The sequence below is a fragment of the Hyla sarda genome, chromosome 2 (genome assembly GCF_029499605.1).
Source record: "Hyla sarda isolate aHylSar1 chromosome 2, aHylSar1.hap1, whole genome shotgun sequence".
Lineage (NCBI taxonomy): Eukaryota > Metazoa > Chordata > Amphibia > Anura > Hylidae > Hyla > Hyla sarda.
The window spans coordinates 454,753,020-454,771,371 of NC_079190.1; the positions used below are offsets into that span (position 1 = coordinate 454,753,020).

The 18,352-nt window shown below is 41.5% G+C and overlaps 1 protein-coding gene across 1 annotated transcript in view; it reads left to right on the top strand.

Moving 5' to 3' along the window:
- The window catches only part of ROBO1 (roundabout guidance receptor 1), a 1,216,262-nt gene that overhangs the window by 251,891 nt on the left and 946,019 nt on the right, over positions 1-18,352 (top strand). The window lies entirely within an intron of this gene.

Here is an 18,352-nt window from a genome sequence, read left to right on the forward strand (position 1 = left end):
TCTGAGGCTAGATTTTCAACCAGTAAGCATTCTCATGTCACCTACAATATACAGACCACCTGATTCTCACTACTATTGACACTGAGAAAGAATAATCTAATATCACAAAAAGCTATGAGATTTATAATGTTTGGACTACAGGTGTGCCAAATGCCAAACTGTATATAAGATTCTCTATGAGCACTATTAGGTATAGAGGTATTAACAACCAAATCCCCATAGCAAACCTATCCTTCACTGGACTGTTCCTAAAATGGATAGAGGTGTTAGCAGAGAGCAATGTGGTCAGACAGAAAGGAAATTCAAAAAACAAATCTTCCTGTGGAGCATTCAGCAGCTGATAAGTACTGGGAGGATTAAGAATTTTAAATAGAAGTCATTTACAAATATGTTTAACTTTCTGGCACCAGTTGATAAAAAATATTTTCCAGGGGAGTACCCCTTTAAGGGTCTGAACACCCAGACCCTGACCAATCAAAACTCAAAACTTTTCATATCTCTTTGAGATATCAAAAGTTTTGTTCAATGACGGGCACTTTAATCATGGGATAACTATTTTTATTATAGTGAAATAAAAAAAAAATGGGATTAGATAAATGTGAGTAATTTCCCCAAAATGTCCCCTAAATCTTATGTCCAGATTAAAGGGGTTATCCCTTTGTAGCAGTTTTGCATTGCAACAGCTGGAGCTGCAGTGTTTGTAAAGCACTGTGTTAGAGCAGTGTTGCCTTTAGCTGTAAAACTCCAACTCCAAGCATGCTCACACATCATACTGTCCATAGTTTTGCAAGAGCTGGAGGCACACAGCTGGAGAATACAAAGCTCTAAAACAGAGTTTTACAAAGATTGTACCCCCAGCTGTTCTAAAACTACAACTCCCATCATGGAGTAGTTTAGGAACATCTGAAGGCTGTAGTGGTGCAATGGTGATCCCCTATACTGGATACCAACACACTTTACGTCCAGTGTTCAGTATGCTGCAAAATACAGATTAGTCTGTCTGCATAAAGACAGATGACCCCTAGGGCTATTTTCATTTTTGATTTTTTTGTAAATTTTTTTTTTTTTTTAAATAAATGCATATTTAAAAAAGTCATCTTATCAGTAGTACTACAACATATAAAACGTTTTTCATATTGACAGTGCCTTTTTAAGATATTTTAGTAAAACACCTTAGGGGAAAGTTTAATGTGCCTTTTTGCAATGGTAGCTGATTCATCAGATTAGATCATTTAACATTGTTGCAAATTTCTGTGCAATTTTGTAATTTTTGCACAATTTAGCTATACACAAGATGTTTGCATAGGAAAATGTTTAATCCTGTGTTATCTAACTTCAACTTTAAAGGGGTACTCCCCACCAAGATATCTTAGTTCCTATCCAAAGGATAGAGGTCAAGTCAACCCCGCGATCTCCTGCATGCCACCCCGGCATTCTGAACTTGTAGTTCTGAACGCTGGTTTTAGGGCCGTGGTTTTGATGTCATGCCACGCCCCCTCCATTCATGTCATGCCCCCTTCCATAGACATGAATGGAGAGGGCGTAGCGTGTTGTCACAACCCCCACCGCTGGATCCCAATGTTCTAAGCATACTGTTTAGAATGCTGGTTGCTGCACGGAGATTGTGGTGTTTTCCAGTGGCCGAACCCCAACGGTCAGGCATCTTATCCCCTATCCTTTGGATAGGGGATAAGATGTCTAGGGGTGGAGTACCACTTTAAAATAGAGTTGTTCATTCATAATGTAATTTTGCCTCCTTCACAAATATGTTTAACATAAAAACTTTAACAATTGGCCATATAACAATAAAGGTAAACTACATTCTCCAAAGTTAATTGACTAGAGCGCGCATTAAACCTCAATTATATTACTGTGGTTTCAGGCAAAATATTAGCATCACCCAATATAATGTGATTTTTAGGAGATGTTTTCTTTATAGCTTTGTACTGTGTTGCTGTTGTTATTGTTTTTATTTACTAAATATCAAAATATGATTATAACAATTGTATTTCATATTAGTAGACCGATACAGAATTCATTTCTGTAAACAAATGAACATTAAAAATGAATGGCACATGAACTTAGTTACAGCTGTGAGATTTATTCATTGTTCTTTGCTGGGTAGAATAAAAATCCATGTATTGCACAAGGCTTGGCAAGGAGAATGATATGGGACACCACAGTTGTCTATTACAACTGAATTATTTAATACATGTACATGGAATACAACTGCATAAACATGTCATTGCTCATCCTTTATAAATATTTGTCTTAAATTTGTTCCACAACACTGGTTCCTCTACTGGATTACTGACATCTAAATGGAATATTTTTGAATAAGACAATATTGTGTAAAGAACCGAAGGGTTAACTTGCACTGAGAGCTCTTTGTTTGATCTTGTTACTTGGGTTACGCCTGTCTGGACTGGTCAGCTGACCTTCATGGGAGCACCTGCTCTGGCTCTAAGCTGGCAGTTTACTTCTAGTCAGTGCTTGCTAATGAGCTCAATTTGTACTCTAGCTAGCTTTCTTCTGTATTTGTTATATCTGTCTTTTTGAACCTTTTGCTCCTCTCTCTGAATATTCTCTCTAGTAATAGCGATTTTGTACTGTGACAACTCCTGGCTTTTTACGCGGTTAGTGGATATTGGACTTATTGTGTGAGTGTGTTAGTCTTGTTTTGTTAGTCTGTCTGTATCCTACTGTACCCTGACCAGAGTCTGTTTTATTGTAGTTTATTGTTTTGACTTTTTGACTGTCCCTCACTTATTTAGGAAGGCACTGTCTCTGTGGTTGTGGACCTGTTCTTTAGAACAGGTACACGAGTAGGCAGGGACGGGGGGTGCGAGAATAGTGTGCACTCCTTCCCTGTCCGATCCTGACATGTCGGTAGAATAACCTGGGGAGAGAAATGCAGTATTGTGAGTTCATAGACTGCATATAGAAAATACTGAATATATTGAATGTATGAAAAAATGAAAAATACAATTTTCTCAAGGACTATAAGGGACAGCAGAGACCTATATGTAGATCCTGTATGACAGTGACTGTAGACTGTGTGTATGTGCCCTAAGATTATCTTGGCTCCAATGGATGGGGATAATGCCCAGAGCTGCAAGGTATAAGAAAATGACTGTTCAATAATATAATAAAATATAATATTATTGCAGTTTTTTTTTTTTTCAATGTCTATTTTTCGTTTTGTTTTCTTCATATTACAAGGGGGAGGGGGGTGGGGGCAGCCATGGAACCTGAGCTGTGAGCAGCAGATCCAATTTTACTGATGCCTATGTATCCTTACTCAGAAAGTTTCTTACCTCTATTCTGGGGCTAAAATAACGTTACTTTACATAGTGCATCGGGTAGTGGACTTCATCATCATGATCATGCTGATCAACAAGCTGTGGGAGCTTGTGGATCAGCAGCTTAAGTCTCATTTACTGTGACTGAAAGGGGTATTCCACCCAAAGACATCTTATTCCCTACTCAAAGAATAAGGGATAGGATGTCTGATTGTGGGGATCCCGCCTCTGGGACCTCCCCTCCCCCTTGCAATCTCTGTGCAGCACCCGACATTCTGTGCCTGGTGCTGCTTACAGTCTCAGAAGAGCTGGGTTTCCGGGACTGGAGACGTAGCATAGCATTGATCAGTGTTATCTGCGCTCCCATTCTACTGCCTGCCATGGCTTGCTGCAGTATAGGAGCGACATGAGGATAGCACAGAGTATGGTAAGGTACCTCAAGCAGTCCTCTCAGCTGATCGGGACACCACGGTTTCACTGTGGTGATCCCGATCAGCATCACTGAGCTAACTAGCAGTTATTTTAGGACTTTCAGATGCTTCAACTAACTGTGGTGTCTAAATGGTTAATGCCGGATGTCACCGTGATTTGTGATGTTCGGCATTAACCACAGGTCCCGGCTATGACATTACACACGCTCAGTTGCTGAGGTCACCTCCTCCAGCCTTAGCATTATGCACAAGTACAAGTACTCGTGCAAATGTCCAGTATAGGTCCTGATAACTATATCCATATCAGGACATACCTAGTTTTTAGCTGTTGAGCATGTAAATTTAAATCAAACAACTGCAAACATTCTATACTACAATTGCAAACATCCTGCTACATTTTCTAGGCAGACCTATGTGTCTCTCTCACTATATATATATATATATATATATATATATATATATATATATATATATATATATATATATATATATATATACACACAGTGGGGATCAAAAGTTTGGCCACCCCAGGTAAAAATTTGTATTAATTTGCTTAAAGAAGCCAAGGAAAGATGGAAAAATCTCCAAAAGGCATCAAATTACAGATTAGACATTCTAATAATATGTCACCAAAAGTTAGATTTTATTTCCATCATTTACAAAGTTTGGGCACCCTGCAGAATTTATGGCATGCACTGCCCCCTTTGCAAAGCCAAGACCTGCCAGTGTCATGGATTGTTCTCAATCATCATCTGGGAAGACCAAGTGATGTCAATCTCAAAGGTTTTAAATGCCCAGACTCATCTGACTCATCTGCCCCAACAATCAGCACCATGGGTTCTTCTGAGCAGTTGTCTAGAAATCTGAAACTGGAAATAATTGACGCTCACAAAGCTGGAGAAGGCTATAAGAAGATAGCAAAACCTTTTCAGATGTCAATATCCTCTGTTCGGAATGTAATTAAGAAATGGCAGTCATCAGGAACAGTGGAAGTTAAAGCAAGATCTGGAAGACCAAGAAAAATATCAGACAGAACAACTCGCAGGATTGTGAGAAAAACAATTCAAAACCCACATTTGACTGCACAATCCCTCCAGAAAGATCTGGCAGACACTGGAGTTGTGGTACACTATTCCACTATAAAGAGATACTTGTACAAATATGGTCTTCATGGAAGAGTCATCAGAAGAAAACCTCTTCTACGTCCTCACCACAAAAATCTGCGTTTGAACTTTGCAAATGAACATATTGACAAGCCTGATGCATTTTGGAAACGAGTTCTGTGCACCGATGAGGTTAAAATTGAACTTTTTGGCCAGAATGAGCAAAGGTGCGTTTGGAGAAGAAGGGGAACAGACTTTAATGAAAAGAACCTCTGTCCAACTGTTAAGCATGGGGCTGGATCAATCATGCTTTGGGGTTGTATTGCAGCCAGTGGCACAGGGACCATCTCATGAGTAGAAGGAAAAATGGATTCAATAAAATATCAGCAAATTTTTGATGCTAACTTGATGCCATCTGTGAAAAAGCTGAAGTTAAAGAGAGGATGGCTTCTACATATGGATAATGATCCTAAACACACCTCGAAATCCATGGGGGATTACATCAAGAGGCGTAAACTGAAGGTTTTGCCATGGCCTTCACAATCTCCTGACCTCAATATAATTGAAAATCTAGGGATAGACCTTAAAAGAGCAGTGCATGATAGACAGCCCAGAAATCTCAAAGAACTGGAAGACTTTTGTAAGGAAGAATGGGCAAAGATACCTCAAACAAGAATTGAAAGACTCTTGGCTGGCTACAAAAAGCATTTACAAGCTATGATACTTGCCAAAGGGGGCAGTACAAGATATTAACTCTGCAGGGTGCCCAAACTTTTTCAGACGCCATTTTTTGTTTTCTGTTATTTTGAAAGTGTAAATGATGGAAATAAAATCTAATTTTTGTTGACATATTATAAGAATGTCTAATCTGTAATTTGATGCCTTTTGGAGATTTTTCTATCTTCCCTTGGCTTCTTTATGCACATTAATAAAATTTTTTACCTGAGGTGCCCAAACCTATATATATATATATATATATATATATATATATATATATATATATATATATATATAATGTACTTCTCTCTCATTATATATATATATATATATATATATATATATGTAGAATCAAGTAGAAGTGGCCCACCAGTATACCAATGAAAGCGTGGGTTTATTCACACATCTGTGCAGCAGTGTATATATATATATATATATATATATATATATATATATATATATATATATATAGAAAACGAACGGCAACCGCACTCCCATATGTTGCAAAAAAGGTGGTCTTTATTCACACAAACTTGAGAATGGCGACGTTTCGGCTAGCTCACCTAGTCATTATCAAGCAATACAATGTGCAAACTGGTGAGTATATATGGCCGCGCAGGGCCAGTCAATTAATGACGTCATATTGCAAACACATTCAACTCAATACATCAAACCTAATAAATAATGATCAAAGTGCAATCAGTGTATCAATAGGGCCTCCCATGTCGGGGCGCTATAGTGTCCAATAGTTAAAAACTGTATAAAAAACACTGTACATTATACAACATGTGCCTGTGTCCATGTGCAGGTGCGCATTCTTGATTGTCTGGGCGGGGGCACGGGCACTCACCGGAACGATCCAGAAGACAGCATGTAAACAAAGGCCATGTGTTATGGCGACGAGACACCGATCCTGTCGGCGTTCCCTCTGGAGGCGGAGGTGACGTCACTGCTAAAACATCTGCTGGTTGTTGCTAGGTTGCGTGTAAGCTTCTGCCTGCGCAGGCGCTTTGAAGCTATTGATTCCACCGCAGCCATCTTTGTATGGGGAAACAGATCACAGCAGTCTCCACCTGTTCTTCTAGCCCATAGGTCAAAACGGGGTTGCTGCGAGTCTCGCTGTCCGCCCCGTTAACCTTTCCCTGTCCGCCTCTGGTCCCACCATCAATGGCGGTTGCCCTAGGCAACAAGTGGCACAGAACAGGATCCAGGAGAAGTGAACATATTTCTTATAATAATGTGGCACAAATGTAGAGTAGTATGTACTTGCAGCCGTCTATCCCCTTCCAGAGAAAAATGCTTGCTTACATGTCTGTCGCTATTTTCGCTACCGGTGTTGCCCGTGTCCTCCAGCCTACGACAAACAAATAAATAAAAATATATATTAAAATCATGTTTACACAGAGAAAAATTCTTTCAGCATAACACAGAATCGATGTAACAGGGTTCATGCATTGCATATATCATGGGTGATTTTGAAATCCACATTCAACCCTTTGGGCTTTAATGATTTAAGTTCATATATCCACCAAAGCTCTCTTTTTTTGAGAATAGCAGTTCTATTGCCTCGCCTCTTGGGTCTGGGGATGTGGTCTATCAACATAAACTTTCGTTCCTTCTCGGAATGTCCTGCTTCAAGGAAATGTTTAGGTACTGGTAAGTCTGTGCGTCCTTTGCGTATTGTGTACCTATGTTGATTAATCCTCGTTTTTGCATCCAAAGTAGTTTCCCCTACATACAAAAGATGGCAGGGGCACCAGAGAACATATATTATATGATCCATTGTGCACGTCATATAATGTTTCAATTTGTATATCTTGCCCGTCTCGGGATGCACAAACTCATTGCCTTTCTGCATGTATGAGCAGTTAATGCAAGATCGACACGGGAAAGAGCCTTTGCTAGCCCCAGAAAAATAGGTTTGTTGAGATTTTACTAGAGCTATGTCACTCTTGACAAGCTTATCCTTAAGATTGGTACAATCTATACGACATCAGGGGTGGGTTCTCAAACTCAGAGATGCAGTCGTGCCCATCCCTTAAGATATGCCAATGTTTCCTCAATATATTCGTTATTCTTTGTGATGCTTCCGAGTATGTGGAGACAAAAGCCACTCTATCTCCTGACCTTGGTTTTCGGTCCTTGAGTAGCTCGTGTCTCCCCATGCTCGTTACCTTAGTCCTGCAGTCCCTTACCAAGTATTCTGGGTATCCTCTCCTAATGAAGTTTTGTGTCATTGTGTCAAGTGCCCGATTTATGTGTTGATCGTCACTAATGATGCGTTTGGCTCTTGTCATCTGACTAGTTGAGAGGGAGCGGATCATGCTTCTAGGGTGATTGCTGTCAAACCTTAAAGTCGAGTTGCAGTCAGTTGGTTTTACAAAGATGTCAGTATGTAGTTCCTGTCCTGTGATGGTCACATTAGTGTCCAAAAAATTAACCGTCGTAGAGGAAAAAGTCAGGGTAAATTTTATGCTCTCAATCATATTGTTTAAGAAGTCATGAAATGTATGCAATTCTGCAACTGTCCCTCTCCATATTAAGAAAACATCGTCTATGTAGCGCCACCACCTCAGCACATGGCTGAAGTGGTGGCATCCATAGACGATGCCTTCCTCAATGTGTGCCATATAGATGTTGGCGTAGGTTGGCGCCTCATTGGTCCCCATGGCCGTGCCCATGCGTTGTACGTAATGTACGTCATTAAACATAAAATGATTCTTAGTTAACACTATCTCAAGAAGTCTTGTGAGAAAGGTCCTTCTCTCTGGTGAAAAATCGCCAGATATAGTGGCCGCCACAGCCTGTACACCCCCATCGTGAGGTATGGAGGTGTACAGGCTGACAACATCGAATGAGGCCAAAATGGCCCCCTCTGGGACCTGTACCTCATTCAGTTTGTTCAGAAAATCTCCTGTGTCCCTGATATATGATTTGGCTGCAGAGGCATAAGGTCTAAGGACACTATCGAGGAATATGGAGATATGGTTTGTCACTGACCCCCTCCCAGAAACAATTGGTCGCCCTGGGGGGTCAGTCAAAGTTTTATGGATTTTAGGTAATACATAAAGCATAGGTGTCACCGGATGCGAAATAATCAAATAATTATATATGGCTTCATCGATAAGTCCCTGTTCTCTGGCCTCTGTCAGTACCTTTTTGATAGGTGTTTGTATTTCCCACTTGGGGGTCACATGAGAGTTCACAGTAAGTATTTGTATCTCCAAGCTGTCGCATGACTTCCTTGATGTATTTGGATCGATCCATGACCACAACCGCCCCTCCTTTGTCAGCAGGTTTCACCACCAGGTTGTGGTCATGGATCAATCTGTTTAGAGCCCTGATCTCCTCTTGTGTCATATTAGGGTGAGATAAAGAGGTCGTGGTAGCCTTGACCTTCTCCATGTCTTTTTTAACCAGTGTAGAAAATGTGTCTATGATAGGTGTAACTACATTCGGTTGAAAGTCGCTAGTAGTTCTAATACCGCTATTAGCTAACGTAAAGCAATCACTTCTATTTGACACATTGGAATCAATAATATCATCCCTCATAGCTCCAGTCCTATTAGAAAACCAAACTTTAAGCTTCAGCTTCCTAATGAACTGGAGAAGATCAAGTTTGAGTTGAAACCAATTGACACCCATGTTTGGGCAAAAATTTAGTCCCTTGCTTAGTAATTTAGACTGTGCAGGATTTAATGGATATGAAGATATATTTACCACTATTGTCTCTGTATCTGTTTCTTGAATGTTAGCTTCTGTTGGCTGGTCTTGTCCTTGTTGGAGCGTAATCCCCTGGGGCGATATATATATACACTGCTCAAAAAAATAAAAATAAAGGGAATACTTAAATAACACAATGTAACTCCAAGTCAATCACACTTCTGTGAAATCAAACTGTCCACTCAGGAAGCAACACTGATTGACAATTAATTTTCCATGCTGTTGTGTAAATGGAACAGTAAGCAGGCGAAATTATAGACAATTAGCAAGACACCCCCAATAAAGGAGTGATTCTGCAGGTGGTGACCACAGACCACTTCTCAGTTCCTATGCTGACAGATGTTTTGGTCACTTTTTAATAGATGTTTTGGTCACTTTTGAATAGATGTTTTGGTCACTTTTGAATTCTGGTGGTGCTTTCACTCTAGTGGTAACGTGAGACAGAGTCTACAACCCACACAAGTGGCTCAGGTAGTACAGCTCATCCAGGATGGCACATAAATGCGAGCTGTGGCAAGAAGGTTTGCTCTGTCTGTCAGCGTAGTATCCAGAGCATGGAGGCGCTACCAGGAGACAGGCAGTACATCAGGAGACATGGAGGAGGCCATAGGAGGGCATCAACCCAGCAGCAGGACCGCTACCTCCGCCTTTGTGCAAGGAGGAGCACTGCCAGTGCCCAGCAAAATTATCTCCAGCAGGCCACAAATGTGCATGTGTCCACTCAAACGGCCAGAGGGTGGTATGAGGGCTCAACATCCACAGGGGGGGGGATATGTGCTTACATCCCAACACCGTGCAGGACGTTTGGAATTTGCCAGAGAACACCAAGATTGGCAAATTTGCCACTGGTGCCCTGTGCTCTTCACAGATGAAAGCAGGTTCACACTAAGCACATGTGACAGACGTCACAGAGTCTGGAGACGCTGTGGAGAATTTCTGCTGCCAGCAACATTCTCCAGCATGACCGGTTTGGCAGTAGATTAGTAATGGTGTGGAGTGGCATTTCTTTGAGGGGCCTTACAGCCCTCCCTGTGCTTGCCAGAGGTAGCCAGATTGCCGTTAGGCACCGAGATGAGACCCTCTGACCCCTTGTAAGGCCATATGCTGGTGCGGTGAGCCCTGGGTTCCTCCTAATGCAAGACAATGCTAGACCTCATGTGGCTGGAGTGTGTCAGCAGTTCCTGCAAGAGGAAGGCATTTATGCTATGGACTGGTCGGCCCGTTCCCCAGACCTGAATCCGATTGAGCACATCTGGGACATCATGTCTCGCTCCATCCATCAACCCCACATTGCACCACAGACTGTCCAGGGGTTGGCAGAAGCTTTAGGCCAGGTCTGGGAGGACATCCCTCAGGAGACCATCCGCCACCTCATCAGGAGCATGCCCAGGCCTTGTATGGAGGTCATACGAGCACGTGGAGGCCACACACACTACGAGCATCATTTTGACTAGTTTTAAGGACATTACATCAAAGTTAGGTCAGCCTCAGCCTGTAGTGTGGTTTTCCACTCTGATTTTGAGTGTGACTCCATATCCAGACCTCCATGGGTTGATAAATTTGAATCCCATTGATAATTTTTGTGTGATTTTGTTGTCACCACATTTAACTATGTAAAGACGAAAGTATATTAACATGAAACTTGGCACACATGTTACTCATATGTCAACAACAAACTTAGGATAGGTAATTTAACTCTTACTCACCCCCCATTTGCCAGGGTCGGGGTTTTTGTTTAAAGTCCCCTACAAGTCTATGGGAAAGATATGTTACTGCACATGTTACTTATATGTCCACTGGTCACATGTTACTTATATGTCCACTAAAAATATAGGATAGTTAAGTTAACCCTTAACTACCCCCATTTGTGAGGGTCAGGGTTTTTGGTTAAAGTCCCATGCAAATCAATGAAAAATGTATGTTCCTACATAACTTTCATACGGCTGGAGATATTTTAATAATACCTGGTACACATATTACTTATATGTCAAATAAAAATATATCATAGTTAAAATAACCGTTACCTACACCCTTATATAAAGGATGGGTTTTTGTTTTAAGTCCCATGCAAGTATATGGGACTTCCAGTACTTTACTCCACAAGCTCCGCTCTGCATCTCCTGGTGAATGTGTTGGTCCGGCTTGCAATTCACACCCCCTCTCACAAAGACGGGACGGGAAATAGGGTCTGGACATGGGGACTGGATATGGGGTCAGGATATGAGGTCGGGATATGAGGTTGAGGTCGGAGGACAGGATAGGAGGTCAAGATATGAGGATGGGATATGAGGTTAAGATATGAGATCAGGATATGAGGTCGAGATAGGAGAACGGAATAGGAGGTCGGGATATGAGGACTGGACATGAGGTCAAGATAGGAGGCTGGGATATGAGGTCGAGATATGAGGACAGGATAGGAGGTCAATATATGAGGTCAAGGTATGATGATGGGATATGAGAACGGGATATGAGGTCGGGACATGAGAATGGGATATGAGGTTGAGATATGAGGACAGGATATGGGGACGGGATATGATAACAATATTTGAGGATGGGATAGGAAGTCAAAAGCTTCCTCCTTTGTTGATTTTCCTCCCCAACAAGGATTAGGAAGTAAAAACCTGACAAAGGCGGGTACTCAGCTAGTATATATATATATATATATATATATATATATATATATATATATATATATAAATATTTTTTTTTCCTCTGTATTCCCAAGGCAACCAGATATTTATAATAGTTTGTTTTTTATTTTTCCATTTTTTAACTGTGTAAAATCCCAAACAATAGAAAATTATGTCTATACAGCAGGTAATTCTTCATCAATTACACTGTAATTGTTTCTCTATTTTGTTACATGTAGTTACATAATGAGTGAGCTTGAAACAAGACCACAGTCCAACTAGTTTAAACTATTATTCTGCAGTGTTTATCCAGCATTAGGTCAGTAGTCAATTCTTATCTTTGGGGGAGAACGTGAATTATCATGTATTGTAGAGTCTAGCTGTAATATAACATGTATTGAAACATAAATTTCTAAGCAAATCATGGTCGGGTGCATTGAATAGTAAATATGCTGTATATTTTATAGCCCAATGATGGGGGCCGCAATTAGAAGCTGAACCTGTTTTTAACATTTATCCATTTTATTATCTCTTCACACAATACCAGCATGATGTTTGTAGAGACATAAAAACACTATGGCATTTGTCACATCTATTATGCATAAGATGAACCGTCATATGTGGAAATAAAGCGCTACCTCCTGAATAGTTAAAACAGGCCTCAGAGAAACCCGTATATGAGTTGAATAACATAGTGCTGGCTTATACAATTGGCAAAGAATATGAGGGAACACACATTAAAGTGAATGTATATCATAAGACAATAATACAAAGCTTATTTTTTTCTTACTGGGATTAGAAATGGACTCAAATCCCAGCATAAACTGGAATAAAGGAATCAACATATGTACCTATGTATTTTTATCAGCATAATGAAAGTGTTGTTTATGGGTTATGCTGCTGCTTCCCTTTTTGTCTAAATTTGTCTCATGAATATAGAACTGTTTCTGGAGATTTTATTGTTACTCTATAGACAATATGTTTTTTTTTCTTCAAATCTGTATATAATAGTTAAAAGAGGTTTCCAACTACCGAATACATGAACATATGTTGGTAAATAATATAATTCTACTACCTTATGTGGCTTTTAATATTATAATTGTCTAACTGTCTTCATTAGCCCAACTTTCAGTCTGGTGTACATCCTGTAACTATACATCATGTTCCTGTGTACACTTTAGCTAGGAATTTAGCCAACTCTATCTCCCTAAATTCCTGGCTAAAGTTTCCACTGAAGTTTCCACTGAAGGAATATTGTTACAGGATGTACACCAGACAGGAAGTGAGTCAATAAAGACAAGAGAGTGGACAGTTTGCATCAAAAACACTAAAGAAAGCATGAACGTCCACACAAAGGTAGTCATTTAATTTTATATACCGATATATATGTAAATTTATTAGACAACTGAAAATAAGTTTCAAAACACCAATTCTCCCATTCAATGACTACTGTGTAGACCATTTTCCCTGCAACTAGCTGCAGATTCCTCTGCAATGTTAACTGTTTGGGGAAGTTGGTGGGAGCTGGAACTACAGCATCAAGCTTATGATTGTGTCTGCAATTTTATTAAAGATTTGACTATAGGTTTGACACCCACTGATAATTCAGATTGCCTTGGAGAGACACATTACATGTTGGAGAATACAATTGCGGAGGTAACTGTATGATGCCTAGAAATCTCCAAGCATAGGACTAATGCTCAGAGTCCATAGGACTAATGCCCATAACTCACTGGGCATTATATGGTTGCCTCAGCAACCCAACAGCCCAGTGTGGAATGCATCTCTATACACCCAATCTGAACAATAAGAATAAGTTAAACATTCCAGGTACCCTTTAAGACAACCAGTGTATTTAGGTCCCATGATGCTATTGAAAACTAAGTAGAAGAAGCAAGCAACTTTCTTCTCAAATACATATCCTGACTTGTTTACAAGAAAAAAATTCTATTAACAATATACTTAGCAAAATTGGTTAGACTCTGGTCTGTTTAACACATGTATATAGGATGAAAAGACATTCAGTTCCTAAAATCACATCATGGTCTTAAAAAGGTGTTTACAAAGAGCAGTAGTCCATTCAATCACGGTCATCGATGGAGTCATTGATGCAGATCTTAGTCCTGCACTATACTGCGGCTGCTGGCTGGGACGGTGGCTGTCACCTAAAGGGAGAGAGGAGCTAAAGAAAACGTACCTCGCAAAGGAGGTAGGGAAGCAAACGGGAGGTAGGGAAGCAAACGTACCTCGCAAAGGCAGATCCATTACACGCGGACATTCCTGCGCGCGCGCGAGAGAGAAAAATAGAGAGAGAGAGAGAGAACTGGACATGTAATGCTTGAACATTTTTACATTTCAGGTCCTCCAGACTGGAGTACATTCTTTCTAGACTTATGGATGTAGGTTCTGAATGAGGGACTCTGATTATTCACTCACTAACTCTTAAAGGTTTTTTTTTGGTCACAGCATATTGGCCATTCTAAGGATAGGCCACTGATATCTGATCGCAAGGGTCCTACACCCAAAACCACTGCTTATCCGGCATTTTCCAAGCTGCAGTTCCAGCATACATAGAGAAGCTAACCTGTAAACAGACAGCTGCATTATTGTGTAGTGGTAATGCTGGGTCACAGCAGCTGAGCTCTTATTCTTTTTAACCCCTTAACCCCTTAAGGACTCAGCCCATTTGGGCCTTAAAAACTCAGACAATTTTATTTTTACGTTTGAATTTTTTCCTCCTCGCCTTCAACCTTTTGGAAGGCTTCGTTTTCACGCAGTACAATTTACGGGAAAAATGGCATGTGCTCTTTATTCATTGGGTCAATACGATTAAAATGATACCCATGATAATACTTTTCTATTACTGTTGCGCTTAAAAAAACTTTTTAAGCAAATTAGTACATTTAAAATCCCCCTATTTTGAAGACCTATAACTTTTTCATTTTTCCGTTTATTTTTCCGTTTTATATTTGCTTATATAAAACTTTTAATCCATTTTTTATAAAAAAAAATTTGGGGACTTTTTTTTTTTTTAAAGTTCACGCCATTCACCGTACGGTATCATTAACATTTTATTTTAATAGTTCAGATATTTATACATGCGGCGATAGCAAATATGTGTATAAAATATTTTTTTTACATTTTTGGGGGGTAACCCCTTCCCGCAAATGGACGTGTATACACGTCCATTTTTTCTGTGACTTAACGCAAATGGACGTGCATACACGTCCAATACATTTTCTATCACCATGTCCATTGGCATGGTGATAGAAACGTCATCTCAGCTGTTCTGGATAGCTGACTGATGACACTATGCAGCAGGGGACCAATCAGACTGGTCCCCTGCTGCAGATCATTGTCATAAGTCAGTCAGAAAGTCACTGGCTAATGACAAGGACTTGCGGGGTTCCGGGCTGATCGGGTCTCTGGTGACCCGATCGCCCGGAAAATAGGGATGATCGGAGCAGTCAGAGACCGCTCCGATCCATCCTGAGTGATAGGAGCGAGGTGGCAGCTGCCACCTCACTCCTAAACCCCTGCCATTGGTTTTTAGGACTAGCGACCAATGGCAGGAGGGGGGCGGGAGGTTAGAGGTGAAATCCCCGCTCTGCCCCACCCCTGGATGGCGGGGCAGAGTGGGGGGAAGATGGCGGATGGTCCCAGAACCAGCGATCATGTCCCAGGACCGGCGATCGTGTCGGGACCTGCGGCGGTATCCGGACAGACAGCTCGGGACTGGCAGAGGCAGTGGCGGACGCAGCAGTGAAGATCAGCGGTAAGTGATCTTCACTGCTGTTATGAAGAGGTGAGTAGAAGCCTTGACAGAGGAATGGCTGTGGATATAGTGTTTCTGGATTTTGCTAAAGCGTTTGATACTGTCCCTCATAGACGTCTGACAGGTAAGTTAAGGTCTTTGGGTTTGGAAATTTTAGTTTGTAACTGGATTGAACACTGGCTCATGGATCGTACCCAGAGAGTGGTGGTCAATGATTCGTACTCTGATTGGTCCCCGGTTATTAGTGGTGTACCCCAAGGTTCAGTACTGGGACCGCTGTTGTTTAATTTATTTATCAATGATATAGAGGATGGTATTAACAGCTCTGTTTCTATCTTTGCAGATGACACCAAGCTTTGTAGCACAGTACAGTCTATAGAGGATGTGCATAAGTTACAAGATGACTTGGATAGACTAAGTGTCTGGGCATCCACTTGGCAAATGAGGTTCAATGTGGATAAATGTAAAGTTATGCATCTGGGTACTAATAACCTGCATGCATCGTATGTCTTAGGGGGGATTAAACTGGCAGAGTCACTGGTAGAGAAGGATCTGGGTGTACTTGTAGATCACAGACTACAGAATAGCATGCAATGTCAGGCTGCTGCTTCCAAAGCCGGCAGGATATTGTCATGTATCAAAAGAGGCATGGACTCAAGGGACAGGGACATAATACTCCCCCTTTATAAAGCATTGGTACGGCCTCACCTGGAATATGCTGTTCAGTTTTGGTCACCTGTCCATAAAAGGGACACTGCGGAGTTGGAAAGGGTGCAGAGACGCGCGACTAAACTAATATGGGGCATGGAACATCTTAGCTATGAGGAGCGATTAAAGGAGTTACAATTGTTTAGTCTTGAGAAGAGATGTTTAAGGGGGGATATGATAAACGTATATAAGTATATTAATGGCCCATACAAAAAATATGGAGAAAAACTGTTCCAGGTTAAACCCCCCCAAAGGACGAGGGGGCACTCCCTCCGTCTGGAGAAAAAAAAGTTTAGTCTCAAGGGGCGACACGCCTTCTTTACCGTGAGGACTGTGAATTTATGGAACGGTCTACCTCAGGAACTGGTCACAGCAGGAACAATTAACAGCTTTAAAACAGGATTAGATACATTCCTGGAACAAAATAAGATTAATGCTTATGAAGAAATATAAAATCTCATCCCTTCCCCAATATCGCGCCACACCCCTACCCCTTAATTCCCTGGTTGAACTTGATGGACATATGTCTTTTTTCGACCGTACTAACTATGTAACTATGTGTTCCAGGAGTTGCCAAACTACAACTCCCAGCAAGCCCAGACAGCCAAAGGCTTTCTGGCCATGCTGGGAGTTGTAGTTTTGCAACATCTGGAGGCCCACAGTTTTGAGACCACTGTGCAGTGGTGTCCAAACTGTGCTCTTACAGATGTTGCAAAACTACAACTCCCAGCATGCCCAGACAGTCCAGGCATGCTGGGAGTTGTAGCATGCAAATCTGTAACATGTGGCCCTTCAGATGTTGCAGAACTTTAACTCCAAGCATGCCTGGACAGTCTGGGCATGCTTGGAGTTGAAGTTTTGCAACATCTGGAGGGCTACAGCTTGGACACCAACTAACTCCCAACATGTCTTTCGGCGGTCTGGGCATGCAGGGAGTTGTAGTTTTTCAACAGCTGGAGACACCCTTTTTGGGAAACACTGAGTTAAGTAACAAACTCAGTGTTTTGCAACCAGTGTGCCTCCAGCTGTTGCATAACTACAACCCCCAGCATGCACGGACAGCCAAGGGGCATGCTGGGAGTGTTAGTAGTATGCCTCCAGCTGTTGCATAAATACAAGTTCCAGCATGCCCTCAGTTGTCACTGCATGCTGAGAGTTGTAGTTTTTGCAACGGCTGAAGGCATACTGGTTGTGAAGTTTGTTACCTAACACAGTGTTTCGCAACCACTGTGCCTCCAGCTGATGCAAACTACAACTCCCAGCATGCACTGATAGACTATACATGCAGGGAGTTGTAGTTTTGCAACAGCTGGAGGCACACTGGTTGCGAAACACTGAGTTAAGTAACAAACTCTGTGTTTTGCAACCAGTGTGCCTCCAGCTGTTGCATAACTTAAAACCCCAGCATGCATGGACAGCCAAAGGGCATGCTGGTAGTGGTAGTTTTGCAACAGCTGGAGGTTTGCGCCCCCCCCCCCCTCCCATGTGAATGTACAGGGTACATTCACACGGCCTGGGTCTACAGCGAGCTTCTTGCTACAAGTTTGAGATGCAGCAAGTTTTCCGCCGCAGCCCAAACTCCCAGCGGGAAGCTCGCTGTAGATCCCAGCCGTGTGAGTGTAACCTAAAAACACCACACTATACTACATTACACAAAATAAAAATTAAAACGCTACATACACATACCCCTACACAGCCCCCCCTCCCCCCCACCAAATAAAAAATTTCTCATATGACACTGTTTTCAAAATGGAGCCTCCAGCTGTTTCAAGACAACTCCCAGTATTGCCGGACAGCGATTGACTTTCCAGGCATGCTGGAAGTTTTGCAACAGCTGGAGGTACCCTGTTTGGGAAACACTGCCATAGGGTATTTTTGGTATCGGAGGCAAGTGCCATTCTTGCATCCGGTTTCGTCCTTATGCAAATCCCTTATTTAGTCCTTAAATGCGCATGGTGCTCTC